The sequence below is a fragment of the Osmerus mordax genome, chromosome 21 (genome assembly GCF_038355195.1).
Source record: "Osmerus mordax isolate fOsmMor3 chromosome 21, fOsmMor3.pri, whole genome shotgun sequence".
Lineage (NCBI taxonomy): Eukaryota > Metazoa > Chordata > Actinopteri > Osmeriformes > Osmeridae > Osmerus > Osmerus mordax.
This window is the reverse complement of record NC_090070.1, coordinates 10,532,639-10,541,312: the sequence shown is the minus strand read 5'-3', so window position 1 is coordinate 10,541,312 and position 8,674 is coordinate 10,532,639.

The window sequence follows — 8,674 nt, the reverse complement described above, 5'->3', positions numbered from 1 at the left end:
AAGACCCAAATCAAGCCTAATTTCAACAATTTTTCTTTAACTGCAGGGGGCAAAATGATATTGTCTTGGAGACTAAACGAGAAATTGAAGGAAATGTCTTCGAGACAGGAAATCAAAAAGATATAGTACTATTCAGGGAGAAACCAACGCCCCCAAAAAATGTTTGAGGCTGTGCTTCATTATCTGTGTGCTTTTTGTATTGATACTGGCTATATTATACCATTTTAGCCTACACCTTGTCCTTGAGATGTTTAAACCACCTTGAGGCTTTGTCTACTGCACACAGCAAGCAACAGCTCACTATGGAGATGCAGCCTAATAATAGTTAGTCCAGCTCAAGTTTGTACTGTTGCTAATTGGTAGTGTGCACAGTCCCTCACATGTTAGTATAACCTAAAAATAGTAGGCCTAATGTGACACCTGTCGTTGAAACATTAGGGTGAACAAGTGATTTATGTTCACATTAGATTGTGGTGTTGTATCATTATGTTTCTCTGGCTGGCAAAACCTGCTCCATATTCCCCCGGCCTCAGTCTACTGAATCTCCTCCATATTGTTATGGCAGTGTTTCCTGTTAGAAGCGTTGGTCAGGTTTGGGGTGGGGGATATGAACCCCTTCCCCCTGCAGTGAGGAGTCTGGATACCTCTACATTCCATCTGTCTCTCTTGAAAGAGAGACTTTCGAAAGGGAAAAATCCCTCTCACCCTATGTTTTCTGTCTCTCTCTCTCTCTCATTCTCTCTCTCTCTCATTCTCTCTCTCTCATTCTCTCTCTCATTCTCTCTCTCTCTCATTCTCTCTCTTTCTTTCTCTCTCTCTTTCACTCTCTATCCTCCCCTTTCTAATTTCAGATGGCTTCTCTATCTAATTCACTTGAAGGTAAATCATTGATACGACTGAACCTCAGAAGACAACCCGAGGCCTATATACCTTATCTCTCCTGCCTTCCTTCAGGCTTCCAGAAAGGTTCCTCTCATCGCCAGTAGAGTGTCCTCATAACCCCTGTTATCGCCACACTACTGTAGACCTTCAATCTCCACCAGCCGGCGCCGCCAAAATAATTGAGCCACAACTCACGTTTGAACGCAAACAGCCGCCGTCAACAGCAACTCAGCTGTAATAACCGCCAGGCTTTGCCGTGCAGAAACGGAGTCTCCAAGGCAGGGAAAGTAGGTGCTTGAATACACAAGGAATCAACAGGAGCGACAAAGGTTGACAAATAATTCATGAGGTAAGTTAAGCCGTGATTGTATTGCGGTTGAGCGCAGACCGAAGATTGCTTAGCTCTCCCGCCACGTACGGAAAAAATGACATTCCCACAGGAAGTTCATTATCAGAGGTAGTGTGTGTTACTGGAGTAGGCATTCTGATAAACAAAACTGATAAAGAGAGGGGAGTTGGTGGCAGTTGTTGTTGCTTAAACTATGCAACTCTGTAATTGACTCAGAGGAGAGGAGGGAACTGGGTGGGTAGCAACATTATGGGCTGTGCATCGCCACTGTAGGACGTGCCAGCTGTCACCTTTCTCCCTCTCTTTCTAGCACACACACACACACACACACACACACACACAGGGTACTCTTGTCATACATTAGCCTTCAGTCGTTGCAGAGGCCCATGCACACGGATACACACACACACGGATACACACACACGGATACTGACAGTACACACACATACACGCAAACATCTCCCATTTTCTTAATAACAGATATTATCACAACCGGGTGGGAAGTGTCCCCCGAGATATGTCCTTCAAGACCACCAGACATGACAATAACTGCAACGTCAGCTTTTAAAAACAAGCGTACAGTGTATCCATGTAAAGTATATATATTATTCTTTTTCTTTTACCGAGGAGCATTCCCCATCCTCCCACGAGAGCAGGCGGCCTAGCCTCAAGGTTGGTCTACATCACTCGGAGTAATCGCTACGATGATATGGGGGAGAAAACCCACTGGGGGTTCCTTCTCCCTCTCCAAAGCATCACAGGCAATTTAGTTATTTGTATTCTGATGTGGCGTTCGTACACCTGTCACATACCACAGCCAGTTAGCCAGCTATTTCTCGGTCTTCTCTCTTCCCCCAGTCACACAATTGGCTCCTCAGCACATTCGAAACACATTAAAATGTGTTTTGGCACCTCCCGTGTGTTGCGGCGCGCACGCACGCACCTCCCTCGCTCCCTCTCTCTCGCCCCCAAACGTGCTCTCTGTCACGCACACACAAACACTCTCCCTCCCTCTCTTACACGCACGTGCAAACACACGGTGTGTAATGGGCTGCGTAGCATCAGCAAGCTCATGTCTGTCAGACTGGTCCAGCATGGTCTCTCTCTGTGATATTGCAATATTCAGGACCGCAGTGTCCAGTTAGGCTCACCAGTAGGGAACATGCTAAATCAACAGAAACAGGAAGCAGCCTGGGATTCCGCTCGGCAAAACTATAAAAACAACAGAACTCAGAATCGATCATTCATCAGCAAACCTCATGCGAGTTCGAGCGAGAAACAAAATGAGCGTGATGCATTATTACCGAGAAGCACAAAGGTTACCGCACACTGGAAAAGTCCATTCATTATCATCGGGATTAGTCTATTACCTCTGGGTTACCAGGCCTTGAATAATCAGTCAAACAAAAGAAGCTCTTTAAATACTTTATCCAAGGTGCCAATGGGTTAGTAATGACGTGTGGAATCTCCATGGTGATCCCTGTTGTGTGTCCTGGTGTAGCTATTGATTAGGAAGGCTGATTCCACGAGGCCAAGGGGAGCTGTGGCATACAGATGGTGTTTGATCACGTGGTCTGCAGTCAGGAGCTACAGGTCCCTTAATTAGACAGATATGTACATACTGTAAGTGTGTGTGTCTGTGTGTGTGAAGAGAGAAAGATGGGGGCCATACCCTCCCTCCCTCCCTCCCTCCCTCCCTCCCTCCCTCCCTCCCTCCCTCCCTCCCTCCCTCCCTCCCTCCCTCCCTCCCTCCCTCCCTCCCTCCCTCCCTCCCTCCCTCCCTCCCTCCCTCAGCCCATTATCACCGGGTGCATCAGTGCAGCCTGTGTAATTGGAATGATCCAACTCTGTTTTCCAATAATGCAGACACTATCATCACCTTTAAAGAAGTGGATAGTGGGCTTGGGGTGGACATGTGTGTATGTGTGTGTTTGAAGGGAGGCAGGGGGGATATCAACCAGATACACAGACACACGTTTGTCCTCCACCAAAGCCTCCTGTTACGAGACAAAACAACGTCCTCTAGATAGACATTTTGCGCCTAGAAAGTGGTGTTGTGGAAAATCTAGGTTCGGAGGGGCTTAGAAGGTGCTAGCCTGGGTCCAGTATCGACAATTCAAGCAATCGAAACCTCATCATCATGTGATATGTCTGTAGGAGGCCCTGGATGATGATGTGGGCGTGGGACTCCGCTTGAGACCCCGGGGGCTACTAATAACCCAGTCCCTCCAACCGTCCGTCTGCTAGTCTGTGAACCACAATGCTCTGAGCACAAGGAGGTAACAGTGACAGCCCCTGGGTGCCCTCCTCCGCAAGTCCAGCCCCTCTCCAGCTGCGCCCCAGAGTGCTCCGTTCGGAGCGGGGAAAAGACGGACAGCTCGGCTTGTTATCGGCCTCCCTCCACTGGGGCTCTGTTAACTCAGTCTCTGCCTCTGTAATGGAAGTCAGGGCAGGCAGGCGGGCTGGATACAGGCGCTGGCAGGCAGGCAGAGGACAGATAGGGGTATGTGTGCACTGGCAGGGAGGTAGGTAGGCTGGCATGTAGGCAGACGAGGCACAGGCTGGAGGGGAGGAATCAGGAGTAGGCAGGCAAGCGGGCCTAGGGCTCTGCTCTAATGGCCTTCACATGAGACAGGCTGCAGGCGAGAGAAACCACCGGAAGTGGAGAAAGAAAGAGGGGAGGATGGAGGGAGGGGGAAAGAGACAAATCGAGGGAAAACAGAAAGCGTGTGAGAGAAGGGGAGAGAGAGGTGATGGACAGGGAGAGAGGCACACACAGGAAGCAGGGAGAGGGGCAGGGAGAGAGGCACACACAGGAAGCAGGGAGAGGGATAGGGGGAAAACAGCAAAGTGCATCCATGCAGTCATTAAAGAACCGATAAATGAGAAGACATGGGAATCTAGAAAGAAAAAAACTAACTGTGCACTGCCCACTTCTGAGAGGACTCTGGAGCCCATGACTTGACAACAGAGAGGGGAAAAAGTGAGTGCCTCATAAATAGTGTTTTACTAAGGTCACATGGGATGTGCATTAAAATACTTGACATGGAACATGGTGTGGGGAACGTATGTGCGAAATGAATGATTTACAGGAAATATGTAGAGCCTGGGTTCAAGGAAGCGCAATTTTCAACCCACCAAGGGCCAGATGAGGCCAGCAGTGCCTGTGCTGCAGTCGGGTGAGGAGGTAATGAGGCAGTCCTGTTGCTGGGGTGGTCGGTTTCAACAAAAACATCCCTGTGTAGTACACTGGTCCATCTGCAAGCCCACCGCACACACCTGAGGGCGTGACACATCTCAAAACTGCCCTTGGGCTTTTTTTGTTGTTTTTTGTTTGACCCACTATGTTCTTACAGAGGAGTGTGACATCAGCACGGCATTCATTATTCATGAACGACTAGATAACAGTTATTTTGAGCGGTCCTGTTCAGTGCCACACAAAAGGTGAATGAGAGGAGACTTTCGTAACGCTCCACAAAGGGGAACAAGTTGGAACTTTCCGGACACAAGGAACAGGATACAGAATAATAACAATCCTCGAAGTGAACCTCTTGTGGGGTCTTCCATCAGGTGCTCAGTGTTACGATCATTGGCGTGATATATTATGCAGCTTCCAAACAAAACACGCCTGTCTAAGGACGTGTGGAGACCGTAGCACTAAACCTTTGCACGGAATTGCACCGGCTTGTCCCCCCGTCGGAACTTGACCTTCACGCGGTGAAAAGGCGCCGGTTACATCTCCATTCAGATCTTTTGTTCTTTTGGACCTAAAGGTCAACTGGGCGTTCAGGCGTCGGGGAGTCAGGATGCTACCATTTTGTGAGGGCAACTTTGAACGTTTGAGAAAGACTTAAAAACAGCACACCTTTCTCTTAAATGTCAACACGCTGGTCATTAACTGTCAAGTTCTGTACAGACACTCTTGAGTCCCTGAAGCCAAACCGACCTAAACCTGCTCACTTTCCCTTTGCAACATCAGCTGGGTCCGCAGGCTAGCTAAGCCTGCTAAGTGAGGAGGTCAATGATGCATTTCCTGTGTGTGTTGATTGTTTACCGTCACCGGAAGAGATGGAGAGGGGGGGGGGGGAGTGAGAGAGAGATAGAGAGAAAAGAGGAAACATTGAAAGAAAAAAAGAAAAAAAAGCAAACACCATCTGTTAACAAAGGCAAACTGGATGACCCACTTAGCGGTCCGTTCTGAAAACCCGGCCTCCTTTCCCTCCGTGCGTTTCGCCACTTCAGAGATCTGCTCTCGTTACTCGCCATTCAGCCCCCGGAGCCGAGGAGACACTAGACTCCGTCCCCTTCGAGAAACCGGCCTTCAAGATGTTTCGCGTGTCGCGAGACTGCTGGAGCCATGGACGGTGACGGCTGCCTGGGAGGTGGTGATCCAGAACCCTTTGAATTCAGAGTAGCCGAGCAGGAAGGTAGCTGGAGGAGAGAAGTGAGCTCTTCCAGAAGCAGTTCGGATAGCAGGGGTGAGCTACGGTAGAGATTTACATTTACATTTTTATTTTACATTTTTAGTCATTTAGCAGACGCTACGGGACATTCCCCCGAGGCAAGTAGGGTGAAGTGCCTTGCCCAAGGACACAACGTCAGTTGGCATGACCGGGAATCGAACTGGCAATCTTCGGATTACTAGCCCGATTCCCTCACCACTCAGCCACCTGACTCCTATGCATGCATGGCGGAGCAAGTTTGCTGGACAGAGAAGCCTGTATTGAGACCCTCAGGCAAGAACCAATTAGCAATTATATGGAATGGAAGTCCACCAATAGGACAAAGGCTCCTACAGCGGGAGAATTATGAAGAAGAACAGAACTGAAGGAAAAAACACATTTTCCTCGTCCAGGTGGAAATATTACCGATGTAAAAAATAAAGTGAATGAAAACCTTATTTAGTCCTATTTAAATACAGTAATCAACATGTTGGCGGATTCCCATCGAGAAGAGAAATGAAAGAAGCAAAACAAGGGAGACAGAAAAACACGTTTTGTGGCAAAATTGAAAACGGCGGAGTGGGAATATTAGTCATTTAAAGGTGAGAAAACACACACACACGTGCAAGCAAACAAATGAAGTCCTATTTAGAGACGAATGGTAATTAGCAACACACCTGAGAAAGTGTCAGTGATTTCCCATTGAAAAGAAGACAGAAGAGGTGAAACAAACAGAAAAGGAAGCTATAATATAGAACGACTCCCCTGGGCTCCTGAATTCCTATTTTCCGGGAACAGCGGCGAAGCTAAAAGGAGAGTTGAAGAAATATAGCACCCATTAGGTTCAGAGAAACTGTTTGCTAACAATGAGAGAGGCCCATTTGGCATTCTCTCTGCTATTGCTGCTAAACAGAACTGGAATAGACCCTGTGGAGCAAATAGTCTTCGAATGATTAAGTGAAAAGCAGAAGAGGAGTTGGTTGGTGTACTGAATAGATGGAAGCTCAGCTTTGGCTACAGGTTTTCCGCCAAAAACACAGAACAGCACCGTCCAAAAACAGAGGACATGGCACTCGAATGAAAACACCTCATGGAAGTCCCTCATCCCTCGAGATCTAATTGTCATTCGTCTGTCCTGCTTGAGACATCCTTGTAAAGGTTTCCTGCAGCGCCGCGAGGGTCACGCCTCAAACCCTACGTCGGTCCGGGCTCATCACCACCTTCAGGTGTGGCTGCACGAGGCCTGGTCCAGTCCTGCCCCCCCCCCCCCTCCCACACGCTCGCTTGATCTCCCGGTTGATAGGAAGGGAAGTCAGTCCTTGGCGCTGACAGGCAACGCTCTCGAGTGTTCAGCATCACACTCGGTAATGGGGTCGTCTGCTGCGCGGAAGCTCTGAGCGATAGGGGAGCGAGATGTGTCAAGACAGAGATGGAAGGATGATGGGAGTTAGTATAACAACTCTCTGTTCGGGGGGAATTTTTTATTTTTATTTTTGATATGGTAAAAGGTCTGTTGATGGAGAAGTACTGTTGTCCTACGTGAGAGATCTGTGCGCTTGTTGAAAGTGTCGGAACAAACTGTCCGGGTCACTCGACCCACACTGGGAGGTGGAGCTGAGTATTTGCAGTGCTCGCGGTTCCTTTTGCATTTGCTCTACTGGAGTGTTTGTGAGAACTTTGAAGTGCATAGAGAGGTTATTATTAATGTTGTGTTGAATCGACAGGGTTACATAAACCCAACGTTTCCTTTATGTATTTTGGAGCTAATTGCTAATTACAGCGTTTTCTCTTAAAAGTCTAGTGTAGGGAATAGCTCTACGAAAACAACCGTCATGTAAAAACTAACAGTCCCACTGAAATCGATTTGCTTTGACAGTAAAATGTGCATTCACTGACAAAAGAACCTATGCAGTAAAAGCTATCACTCAGGCACAAGCAAGGACGTCGAACCAGAAAACCCCCCTTTTATCTCCCATTTAAAATCTCTCCTTCACAAGCCCTGTTAATTAAAGGACACTTAAGGACGACACCATAATGACGTGCCCCGAATCACCCAGCCTTAATTGAGACCCCATTATGTGTGACATCTGATCATTTCAAAGTGCTAACACAGGAAGTCTGTGCAAGCGGTGCAATGCACAGGGTGGGCCCAGTCTAATCTGGATCCCCCTCTGCTGTTTTCACGCTGGTGGGAACAGACAATGCGTGCAGCACGCCAGAGAGCAGCGGTGCCGCCCAGCGCACTTATCAAGATCTGAATTTTGAGAAATGTAATTATTCATGATGATGGAAGGCTTTTAGGAAGTTCTGACGCGGAAGACTGCAGCACAGGGAGGAATAATGATAAGGCACCTTTCTCTCTCTCTCTCTCTCTCTCTCTCTCTCTCTCTCTCTCTCTCTCTCTCTCTCTCTCTCTCTCTCTCTCTCTCTCGTGCTCTCTCTCACACACACACAAACAAATACCCTTACATCGACACACACACAAACATATACATACACCCATGTGCACACACACACACACACTCTCTATCTGTCTCTCCATCTCTCTCTCTCTTTATTTCGAGCTTCCCCTCTTTTCTCGGTGCATCTCCTCCACCTCCGCCTCCTTCTCCCGGCTCGCTGAAGGAGGGGATCTCATCAGCTCAAATAAACTCTCACTTAAACTCTCCTCTGCTGAAAATCCAACCTGAGGTGTCTTCCGCTCCACTGCAGGGGTGGAGGAGGAACGGGTCTGTTACCTAGCAGCAGCAGCGGCTGAGGAACGTGCGTGAACGGAACATGGCGATGATTCAACTCGCACTTCCTGTTTTGTTGTATTTCATATATATATATATATATGTTTTTTATTAAGACATAACATCCGAGCCAAACTCAAAAGACACATTTCTCTTTTCTTTTTATGATACACTTCGAGCAAAAACAGCGTTTGCGCTAGTCTTACAGGGGGGGGGGGGGCTGGGGGGGGGGGGGCAGGAGAGCCACAGAGGAAGAGGGAGAGAGT